Source organism: Homarus americanus, unplaced genomic scaffold (genome assembly GCF_018991925.1).
Source record: "Homarus americanus isolate GMGI-L3 unplaced genomic scaffold, GMGI_Hamer_2.0 scaffold43329, whole genome shotgun sequence".
Taxonomy (NCBI): domain Eukaryota; kingdom Metazoa; phylum Arthropoda; class Malacostraca; order Decapoda; family Nephropidae; genus Homarus; species Homarus americanus.
The window spans coordinates 7,501-20,244 of NW_024732799.1; the positions used below are offsets into that span (position 1 = coordinate 7,501).

At 38.4% G+C, this 12,744-nt stretch overlaps 1 pseudogene; it reads left to right on the forward strand.

The window, feature by feature from the left end:
* The first annotated feature begins 6,660 nt into the window (after positions 1–6,660).
* LOC121869120 lies at positions 6,661–11,353 on the forward strand (annotated as a pseudogene).
* The last annotated feature ends 1,391 nt before the right edge of the window (positions 11,354–12,744 follow it).

Sequence of the window (12,744 nt, forward strand, 5' to 3'; positions counted from 1 at the left end):
ACCTTAAAGTTTCAAATATCAGTATTTCAACAAATTAATGAGACTTGATTAGAATTATTCACTTGATATTAACTAATCTCATGTAAGCATATGGATTATGGAGTATTTTGTGGTTCTATAGCTTGTGTACAATATGCATGTCAGAACATGAACATGAACAGGCTCTCCGTGTGGGACAGTTTAATTCTTGTTTTGACTTGTACCAAGCGTGAGGATAAGGCGCCCGGCTCACTCTCCTTCTAGATATCATAGACGGTGGTTTGCTCTCATTGCACTTGCACCTACTCTACCAGACGAATTCTACATTTTAATTATTGTAAGTAGGGCATATTGATTGTCGCAGTTACTTATATCATTGTATAAAACATTATGTTCTAAGAAATTATTATGTTATTTCTGTTGCAGCATTTTGATAAACAAATTGATATTTTTTGAAACAACAATTGAATTATGAAACATTGAAATATTTTTCTATTTGTCAGATAGTGTGAAGATGTCAAAATTGAAGACAAGAAGTCAGTTGTCAACCCACTTGAGCCTGCTAGTTGGTAAAGGGAAGGAGCTTCCTGTATCAGAACTTCCAACAGTGAGAGACATGCTAAGATTAGGGTTACTCCTTCGAGAAAAAAATGCAAAGGACAGAAGGAACTATACAGATAAAGAACTCATAAATGACATGATAGTCCCTCTTCTGCATCAATGGACAAAAGCTAATGCACTATTCAAACCACCTGTGATTAATCAGTGTCGAACTATTGAGCTAAAACTAACGAAATTATGGCACAAAGCAGTTGAAACATCACTTGGTAAAGGAAACTTGGCCAGGAAAATGAATTTCTGCACACACTTGATACTCTGTTTGACATTTTGACCTGCAAGTGCTCCATACAATTATGTTCTGAATCCAACTGTTCTCACTCAGGTAAGAGAGAAAATAATTCCCACATTGATTGTGGTTGTCCTCGTGAAAAGAAGATCCCTGTTTTAGAGCTTGAATTTATAAAGGCACAGAGGACAAAGGCAGAAGGCCAAGGAAGTATGCAAATGGGTTCAATAGATTATTCAGAAACAAAGAAGCAGATTGCTAATGCCAAGAAGAGAGAACAAATCCGAGAGAGGGAACAAAAGAAGAAAATGAAGAGTGAAGAAGCCATCCAAAGAGAGGAAGAGCTGTGTCAAGATGTTTATCACTTCTTTGATAGTTCTTCTGATGAACAGGAAGCAACATCAGATGATAGTTCCAAAGAGCCATCTGAACCTTTACCAAAGAAAATGAAATACAACACAAGAAATATTTCAAACATTGCTTTAGCTAGTATTCGCCACCATGCTGGACTTCGTGAGGCTGCAGAAATTGCAACTGCCGCTTGGATAGATGCAGGCCTCATCAGCCGAGAGGATGTATCTTTGGTGATAGATCATAATAAAATTAGAAGAGCACAAGAAAAAATAATGAAGGAAATATCTGATCAGCATGAAAAAAGATTTAAGCGAGGGAGGGCTCTCCTGTCTTTTGTTTGATGGAAGAATAGATGACACAAAAGTTTTGCTAGAAGTAGAGGGAGTGAACAGAAAGTTTCCAGGTCTCATCAAAGAAGAACACTACTCTGTCTGTTCTGAGCCTGGTGGTCGGTTTTTGTTTCACTTTGCTCCCGAAACTGAAGTAGAAGGGAAGAAACATGCAGAGGTCATTGCTGATCATATTTTATGTTGGGTTCAGGAGAGAGGACTTGGCAGTTCACTGCAGGCTGTTGGTGGAGATTCAACTGCAGTGAACACCGGATGGCAGGGGGGTGTAATGACGCATTTAGAGAAAAAACTAGGAAGAAGACTTGTTTGGATTGTATGTGATTTACATACAGGCGAGCTACCTCTTCGTCATCTCATCCAGGAACTTGATGGTCCTACAAAGAGCAACAACAAGTGGTCAGGTCCCCTTGGCATCATGCTGGATGAAGCAACACAACTAGAAATAAATACAACCTTTCCAAAGGTCGAAGTTGGCCCTCCCCTTCCGGCGTTGTCTGAAGGAGTCATCAAAGATCTCAGCACAGATCAATCCTATGCTTATCGTATTGCCCAAGCAATAAGATCAGGAGAAGTGCCTCAGTCATTGGCTCTCTTGGAGATTGGACCTGTCAGTCACAGCCGTTGGTTAACTACAGCTCTTCGTTTCTGCAGGATTTGGATTTCCAAACACGAATTGAAGGGCAAAGTGCTGAAGAATTTGAGGTTAATTGTTGAATTTATTATTGGAGTTTATCTTCCCCAGTGGTTTAGTGTGAAACTTAATCCTATGTGGGTGGATGGGCCCAATCACCTTTTGTTTCAATTGCAGCTAGTAAGAACACAGAGGAAGGTAGTGAGGGACATCGTGTTACCTGTGGCAAGAAGGTCCGCTTGGTATGCTCGATCAGAAGCAGTTTTGCAAGCAATGCTTTGCAGTCAATGTACCAATCTCCGAACCGAGGCTGTAGAAGTCATTCTAAAGATTAGAGGAACGCTAATAGATGACGACCAGTTGGGAGACTGTTCGTTTCATTCAAGAAAAGTTCCCCAATAAACGTCAATGCCACCAAATTGTCAGAATTGGTTGACTTGAGTTTGGAAGTCTTAGAGCCACCATTGACAACAAGTCTAACTAGCCAAGAATTGAGAAACCTTAAAGAGACTCCAATGCAGGTGCCGAAGTGGCCTTCCCACACTCAAAGTGTGGAGAGATGTGTGAAAATGGTCACAGAAGCAGCGGGCCATGTTTACAGCCACGAGAGGCGAGAAGGTTACATCAAAGCACAAATAGCAAGCAGACTACTGATGACAAGAAACCAAAGCAAAGAGAGTATGAAGGCATTGGTTACTTTCAAATAGACTACGGATAATAAAATATAATAATTTGAAACTTGAAACAGTAACATGTGTGCAAACGCTGGTTATGTTATAAATTCACAAATATGTACATTTAAAAATCCATTTGATGTAGGTAGGACTTATTATAAAAAAAAATTTATGCCAGAATATTGTTTTGCATGCTTAAAGACTACAATAAATTGCTACCAAATTACTCGATTTTCAATTTAGCCAGTTCACCCCCTAAATTGACACACCCTAAATTGCACATTACCTGTTCAAAAGAATATCTTTCTAGTGATTTTTCCGCTTCTTCATTAAAAAGACCACCCACTAAATACAAAAAGTTATTCAAAACTGCAACACCCATGTAGTTGTAGCGAGGTGGAGCACTCAGTGCTGCTAGCGCTCTCCACTCCCCAGTTACAGGATTGTATGAGAGAAGATCATGAAAGGGGTTATAAGAGTCCATACGTCCACTAACAATGTAAATAAGACCTTCATGTTCTACTATACCCATTCTGTAAAAAAAAAAAAAAAAAAAGAAATTACAGGCCACTGCTACTCATTATTATCAGTAGTTCACACTATCAGTCAGTAAATCCAATTTGAAAATTGTTATTGTACTTACTTAGATCTAGCTTCTGGCATATTTGACTCTAATAATCTCCACTCATCTGCAATAGGGTCATATCTTTCAATACTTTTTTCGATGACCCCCGATCCCGAACAACCACAGAAGGCATAGAGGTAACCTCCATGAGCGCATAATCCAAAATCACACCGTGGGATCACCATAGAAGATATTCCAGTCCAATCATCTTCCTGTGGATCATAAACTTCGCCACTTGTCAAAATCTGACTCTCCTTTCCAACCCCTCCAACAACGAAAATTTTTCCATGTAAGACTGCTATTCCTGGAGAACTTCTCACAATTATCATGGGGCAAACTTCCTGCCATTTCTGCCTAAAGATATCAAAGCATTCGACACTTTTTTTAAATATAACTTCTTATTTGATCTTTCTTTCTTTGATCCACCTATGACATAAATTTTCTTTCGAGTACAAATTCTTGGCTGGACATACAAGGCTTCCCTTTTGGCCAAGTTTGTCTGCTGTTTAAGGTTAACCTTCAATCTGATATCAGCGGAGCACTCATTAATTGATTTTTCTATTAGTTTACTTGAAACTAAAGACAATTTCAGTCGTTTTAAAATGTCAAAATTCCAACAACAATATCTATTAGTTATATCTTGTGCTTGTGTAATCCATCTGATGGCAGCAGAGAATACCTGCAATAAATAATAGAGAAAAATAAATTTGATAGTTTGAGGTTAAAATTTTTGTAAATAAAAGTCAGTCGGTAAACTTTCAAGTAAGTTAAAGTTGTAATATTAAATAAAAATTTTTATTTTACCTGAAACTCAGAGTCAATATGAAGATTCTCTGACTCAAGAAAATACAGTAGAATTTCTTTTGGAATGTCAAGAAATTCTTGCTCCATTGTCACTTCTACGAAATTGGAGAAGATGAAGTCCCGTGAAGAATGCAGCAACCTTACTAAATTATGGGCCTCAGCAAACCTGTTTTTAAAAAAAATAAATATGGAATTAGTTACGTACAGGTGCAGATAAAAATACATATAAACAGTTGAAAATAATTAATTATTATACTGTACATACCGGTAAATTCCTAAAGCATTGGATGGATGAAGTTCGCTGTTGAGAAAGTCTGTACAAACACGTACAACACGGGGCATTATCAGCATGTTTGCAGCCACAATTAACTCCTGTACGTTTTCCACTGTTACCTCGATGTTTCCTAAAGTATTTAGAAATTAATAAAAAGTTTCATTCATTAATTATCAATTCAATAACAAAATAAAAACTACCGTTTTACATATAGCATAGCACTATGAAAACTTAAAATGTTTTTTTTTTGTTTTTTTTATCCTTACCCTTACCAGTATATATGAATTCGATGTGCAATTTTAATATATTGGGTTTCATAGACTTCATTTCTATTGACTGTGTTGTTTTCTCAGCTAATCCACACGTAAACATGGCCTTAAAATATTCGCTTCCCGCTGATAGTATTACACGGTGAGCCTGTGGAATAAAATTTAATCCATCAGATTCATTTTTTTTTAGATTTGTCCCCGAGGGGGCTAGTTTATTGGGGTACGTTAAGGGGGCGTAAAAGTCTGGGTGAAGGGTCGTCGTCATAGCATTGGTTTTGTCAAGTTACATAAAAGTGAGAGAATTATGGATGGATGAATGTGTGGGTGGTGGGGGGGGGGGCGAGGGAGTTCCCGGTTATGATAAAGATTGACGTGACACTAATATGTCGTCAAATACCAGGCCTATGACTGGGAGGAGGGATATCTGGTCTGGGAAGGAAAAGGTGTTGGTAACGGCTGGGGACCTATAGGAGGAGGTCATGGGGCAAGTGGAGGATGTAAAATGAGAGGCCATAATAACAGTGAGGTGAGGCACCTATAGATGTAGACTGGTCGGTCAATAGGAAGCAAGCCAAAATCAAACCACTGCTAGGAAGCATGCCAAAATCAAACCACTGCTAGGAAGCATTCAGGGAATTTGGGAGATTTCTTCCACTGGTCCTTGGTCCTAGACTCTTGGGCGGTTAGGGCGGCGGCCGGTAGAGTGTGGGCGGTGTAGTTCGATATGGGTGTAAATGGTGGGTGATGGAGGGCAGAGAAGGATGTGTAGGTGGTAAATACAGGTAAATGTTTCACTCACCTTCACAACTGATCCACTAGCTGATATTTCTACATCACATAACTGTTGTGACTGCCAGAGTAAATGTATGTAGTCTAGCAGGTAGTTCGGATAAGATTTACATTCCTCCTCCTCGTGATGAGAGAGATCCACACCTGCAGCCGCCATCTTCAAATACTAATGTAATACTAACCAGTTGTCAGTTTTGTTTTTTATAAATGGTGGTAGTGGTGATATCTGGTAATACCCGTGGTGGTGGTGCTTCCGTCGCTTCTTCAAACAGTAACAAAACTAAACTACAGCAGCCTTTTTCTTTCAGTATGTTGGGATAGGTAATACATTGATGGGAAGTATTTTTTTATTTTAAGTGTGTGTTGAAGAGGATGAGAAGAGGATGAAGAGGACTTGAAAGTTTCTCGTTTGATATTCTTGAGCTTGAGCTTGGGAGAGAAGAGAGTTAAATTGAGGCTGCTCTAGCATTAATATATTAAGTTCCCGGTACATTTTATGTTAATAATATCAAATGCCAGGCCTGTGACTAGGAGGAGGGACATCTGGTCTGGGAGGGAAGAGGTGTTTGTAACGGCAACGGCAGGTAATATCACACTCAGGTTTCGAGTCAAATTGAGACTGTTCTAGCATCAGACTGATCCTCAGGGAGTGGTGTACAGTTTCTCCACTTGTTATCCTTAGGATCAAAATACTCCACATTAGCGACAGACATCTAAAAAAAAAAAAAAAAATAGTTTAGGTTTTAGGTTAAAACTGATTATAAAGATATGTAGGAATATTAATATATTTCATTCTTCTATTTCCATTCTTCCTTACAAGTTATGATAACCGTAACCGCCTATGACGTATAACAGAGAATTTGTGGCCACAACTGCTGGGATATTTCGACCAAAATACATTGATGAACACTTAAACCATTTGTTCTGTGGGAAAGTAAAAGAAGAAAGGTAAAAGGAAGGGGGGAGGAGGGAGGTTATACAATTTTTTACGCCCTTTTCACTACAGTATTACAAAAATTCTTCCACATCCTAGCTACAATATTGTAATTCAAATATTGTTGTATATAATAATAAGAATTCATAAGCACAGCACTGGTAAATAATCTTACCTGTTCAAAAGAATATCTTTCCATTGATTTTTCCTCCTGAACACTACCTACTACATACAAAAAGTTATCCAAAACTGCAACACTCATCATGTCCTACGACCTTATCCTGTGGGGGTGTGGTCGACCTATCATTGGTGCTAGATTCTTCCACTCCCCAGTCACAGGATTGTATGAGAGAAGATCACGCAGGGGCTTGTGAGTGTACGTATGTCCACCAACAATGTAAATAAGACCTTGATATTCTACTGTACCCATGCTGTAAAAGAAAAGAAAAGAAAAAAAAAAAAATACAGGCAACTGCTACATTTTCTCTCTCATTATCAGTAGTTCACATAATCAGTCAGTAAATCCAATTTGAAAATGGTTATTGTACTTACTTGGATCTAGCTTCTGGCATATTTGACTCTAATAATCTCCACTCATCTGCAATAGGGTCATATCTTTCAATCGTTTGGGATATGACCGATCTCCTCCAGACGGATCCCGTCCAACAACCAAAGACAGTCAAACCACCAAAGGCATAGAGATAACCTCCATGAGCGCATAATCCAAAATCACTCCGTGGGACCACCATAGAAGATATCCCGGTCCAATTATCTTCCTGAGGATCATAAACCTCACCATTTGCCAATAAAGCAGGCGGATCATAAAGTTCATCATTTGCCGGTTGAATTTCTATCTCCCCTCCAACAACGAAAATTTTCCCATGTAAGCCCGCTACTCCTGGCCCACATCTCTCAATTTTCATGGGGCAAACTTTCTGCCATTTCTGCCTAAAGATATCAAAACATTCGACACTTTTAAATGTAAACCTATCTGATCTATACATGTGGACACAGAGTTCTCTCTTTGTTCCACCTAGGACATAAATTTTCTTTCGAGTACAAATTCTTGGCTGGACATACAAAGCTTCCCTTTTGTCCAAAAATTTTTGCTGTATGTTTTTAAGGAAAACTTTCAGATTGATATGAGAGCACTCATTAATTGATTTTTCTATTAGTTTACTTGGAATTAAAGACAATTTTACTCGTTTTAAAATGTCAAAATTCCAACAACAATGTCTATTAGTTATATCTTGTGCTTGTTTAATCCATCTGATGGCAGCAGAGAATACCTGCAATACAATAAATAGAATTAGAAAGAAAGATAAATTTGATAGTTTGGGGTTAAAGTCTTTTGTAAATAATATATTAAATAAAAGTCGTCCGTCAGTCAGTCGGTAAACAAGTGGGTAATATTATATAAAAAAAATTGTATTTAAATTTTACCTGAAACTCAGAGTCAATATGAAGATACTCTGACTCAAGAAAATACAGTAGAATTCCTTTCGGAATCTCAAGAAATTCTTGCTCCATTGTCACTTCTACGAAATTGGAGAAGATGAAGTCCCGTGAAGAATGCAGCAACCTTACTAAATTATGGGCCTCAGCAAACCTGTTTTTAAAAAAAATAAATATGGAATTGGTGCAGATAAAAATACATATTATATAAACAGTTGAAAATAATTAATTATTATACTGTGCGTACCGGTAAATTCCTAAAGCATTAGATGGATGAAGTTCGCTCTTGAGAAAGTCTGTACAAACAAGTACAGCACGGGGCATTATCAGCATGTTTGCAGCCGCAATTAACTCCTGTACGTTTTCCACTGTTAACTCGATGTTTCCTAAAGTATTTAAAAAAAAATAAAAAGTTTCATTCATTAATTATTTACAACAAATATGAACTATCTTTTTGTTTTACATATAGCATAGCACTATGAAAACGTAAAATGTTTTCCCTTACCAGTATATATGAAGTCGATGAGCAGTTTTAATATATTGGGTTTCATAGACTTCATTTCTATTGACTGTGTTGTTTTCTCGGCTAATCCACACGTAAACATTGCCTTAAAATATTCGCTTCCCACTGACAGTATTACACGGTGAGCCTGTGGAATAAAATGTAATCCCATCAGAAAAATTTGTCCCCGAGGGGGCTAGTTTATTAGGCACCCCCTTCAAGTTCGTTCGTTTGTTCATACTGCCTTTATACTCGTACGTACATTAAGGGGACGTAAAAGTCTGGGTGAAGAAGGGTCGTCATCATAGCATAGGTTTTGTTAAGTTAGAATAATGGACAACAATAATGGACAACAAAATCAAACTACTGCTAGGAAGCAAGCCAAAATCAAACCACTACTAGGAAGCAAGCCCAAATCAAACCACTGCTAGGAAACATTGATTCTCTCGTGCGAAGAGAGTTGGATAAGCTCTTTATTTGTGTCAGGGGAGCAGGGGAGTTAGGGGAGCAGGGGAGTTGGGAAATTTCTTCTTCCACTGGTCCTATTTGGTGTCATACTCGGATAGACTTTGTTAACCATGTTCCACTGACTCCTCCTGGGCGGTAAGGGCGGCGGAGGGTGAGTGTGGGCGGTGTAGTTAAGTTTCCCTCCCCCGATATGGGTGTAAATGGTGGGTGGGTGATGGAGGGCAGAGAAAGATGTGTAGGAGGTAAATGTTTCTTCACTCACAGGTAAATGTTTCACTCACCTTCACAACTGATCCATCAGCTGATAATATTTCTACATCACATAACTGTTGTGACTGCCAGAGGAAATGTATGTGGTCTAGAAGGTAGTTTGGATAAGATTTACACTCCTCCTCCTCCTCGTGATGAGAGAGATCCACACGTGCAGCCGCCATCTTCAAATACTAATGTAATACTAACCAGTTGTCAGTTTTGTTTTTAGTGGTGATATCTGGTAATACCCGTGGTGGTGGTGCTTCCGTCGCTTCTTCAAACAGTAACAAAACTAAACTACAGCCTCACTCCTCCAACTAAAGACAGTCAAACCACCAAAGGCATAGAGATAACCTCCATGAGCGCATAATCCAAAATCACACCGTGGGAGCACCATAGAAGATATCCCGGTCCAATTATCTTCCTGAGGATCATAAACATCACCATTTGCCAAAAGCGGATCAGGATTATAAAGTTCATCATCTGCCGGTTCAATTTCTATATGTAAGACTGCTACTCCTGGCCCACATCTCTCAATTTTCATGGGGCAAACTTTCTGCCATTTCTGCCTAAAGCCCATAAATGCTAGGCATTTAATTTTATTATACTATGTTTGTATATGCATAGCTAGGTTACACCTGAAGATAGACTGCAAATAAATACCAGACCACCAAACATTTCTTGGGCTACATCTGTGGAGTACATGTGTTATTGCTATACTGTATATAGGTGTGTGTGGGGCATGTAGTTACTTTGGTTAAAGCCAAGATTTACCTGTACAGTATGTGCCCAAAATATTGGTGTGTAGTAGTCTCGTATATAATGGTTGCCTTGCTACCTGCTATAACATGCTCAACAATCTTGTAGATATTTAAATTTAAGATTACTTAAGAAATATACTGTGGCTAAAATTTTACTAATGAATTGTTTTCTTTGCAGTACATCATGCAGATCTTCGTGAAAACCCTCACTGGGAAGACTATTACTCTTGAAGTAGAACCTTCAGACACCATTGAAAATGTAAAGGCAAAAATTCAGGATAAGGAAGGCATCCCCCCAGACCAGCAGAGATTGATCTTTGCTGGTAAGCAGTTGGAGGATTGTCGCATTCTTTCTGACTACAATATCCAGAAGGAATCTACACTCCATTTGGTATTGCGTCTTAGAGGAGGAATGCAGATCTTTGTGAAAACCCTTACAGGAAAGACCATTACCCTAGAAGTAGAACCTTCAGACACCATTAAAAATGTAAAGGCAAAAATTCAGGATAAGGAAGGCATCCCCCCAGATCAGAGATTGATCTTTGCTGGTAAGCAGTTGGAGGAGGATTGTCGAACTCTTTCTGACTTCTAACATCAGAAAGTCTACTCCCATTTGGTGGCCGTGCCGGAGGAATGCAGATCTTTGTGAAAACCCTTACAGGAAAGACCATTACCCTAGAAGTAGAACCTTCAGACACCATTGAAAATGTCAAGGCAAAAATTCAGGATAAGGAAGGCATCCCCCCAGACCAGCAGAGATTGATCTTTGCTGGTAAGCAGTAGGAGGATTGTCGCACTCTTTCTGACTACAATATCCAGAAGGACTCTACACTCCATTTGGTATTGCGTCTTAGAGGAGGAATGCAGATCTTTGTGAAAACCCTTACAGGAAAGACTATTACCCTAGAAGTAGAACCTTCAGACACTATTGAAAATGTCAAGGCAAAAATTCAGGATAAGGAAGGTATCCCCCCAGACCAGCAGAGATTGATCTTTGCTGGTAAGCAGTTGGAGGATTGTCGAACTCTTTCTGACTACAACATCCAGAAAGAATCTACACTCCATTTGGTATTGCGTCTTAGAGGAGGAATGCAAATCTTTGTGAAAACCCTTACAGGAAAGACCATTACCCTAGAAGTAGAACCTTCAGACACCATTGAAAATGTCAAGGCAAAAATTCAGGATAAGGAAGGCATCCCCCCAGACCAGCAGAGATTGATCTTTGCTGGTAAGCAGTTGGAGGATTGTCGAACTCTTTCTGACTACAACATCCAGAAAGAATCTACACTACATTTGGTTCTCAGGCTTCGTGGTGGTCAATAAAGTATTCCGGATGAAATGTTCAAATTTCCTCTAATTTCTGAAAACTACGCTTATGGCTTAGCTGTTTGCACATTAGATTCCTTTAATGTATGGAAAATATTTAATTTCTTTTGCACATGGTTATTATTTTAGCCGAACCAAATAAACACTATTAAAATTATTTTATGCATTGTTTTCTTATCACATACTGAAGCAGTAATGACGTCAAAGGTTTTTACCTTGATTATGGATCTAAGACAAGTTTGTAAATAAGATGATATGGGAAAAATAAGCAATTGGCAAATAACAAGGTGACCGTATATATTAAATTTTATTTTGGCTACTGATTGCCTCGTGAAAAACTGAGTATTTTGGTTTTCTCGAATGGCTAGTTTGCAATGTTGACTTCTTTATACCAGGAAATGTATGTAGTCTAGCAGGTAGTTGGTAATACCCGTGGTGGTGGTGTTTCTGTCCTCGTCGGGGTCTTCCTTTTCTTTCAGTATGTTGGGATAGGTTGTAAAAACTATACTGGCTGGAAGTTTTTTTTTTACTACCTCCTGAAGACAGGGAGGGAGTTATAATTTTCATTTAGTAAGGAAATCCCCATTGGGTAGAGTTTACAAAGAATAATACAATTTTATATCATATAGGGTAGTAAAAAAACTATACATTTGATTGATAGCTTTTTATTTTTAAATGAGTAATTTACTAAAAAAAGAATGAGTGAGGATGAAGGAGGAGGAGGAGGAGGAGGAGGAGGAGGAGGAGGAGAGGAAAGGAGGAGGAGGCGGAGGAGGAGGAAGAGGAGGAGGAGGACAGCAGTATATAGGATATGTGGGGTAGGTAATGTCACACCTTGACACCTTGAAGGTTAAGGTTTCGAGTCGAGTCAAATTGAGACTGCTATAGCATCAGACCGACTCTCAGGGAGTGGTGTACAGCTTATCCACCAGTTATTCTTAGGGTTGAAATACTCCACATTAGCGAGAGAAATCTAAAAAAAAAAAAAAATAGTTGATTATAAAGAAAGATATGTAGGAATATTAATAAATATTATCAATATTATCAGTTTTTATTAATCATTCTTTTCATTCTTCCTTACCATTCCAATTCCATTCAAGCCACTCCAGTAACCGCCTATGACATATAACAGAGAATTTGTGGCAACAACTGCTGGGCTACTTCGACCCAACATTGATGAACACGAACACTTAAACCATTTGTTCTGTGGGAAAGTAAAAGAAAAAAGGTAAAAGGAAGGGGGGAGGTCATACAATTTTTTACTCCCTTTTCACTACAGTATTACAAAAATTCTTTCACGTCCTGGCTACAATATCAAACCTTATCTTGTATATAATAATAAGAGAATTCATAACACTGCACTGGTAAATAATCTTACCTGTTCAAAAGAATATCTTTTCATTGATTTTTCCTCCCGAATACCATCACCTACTACGTACAAAAAGTTATC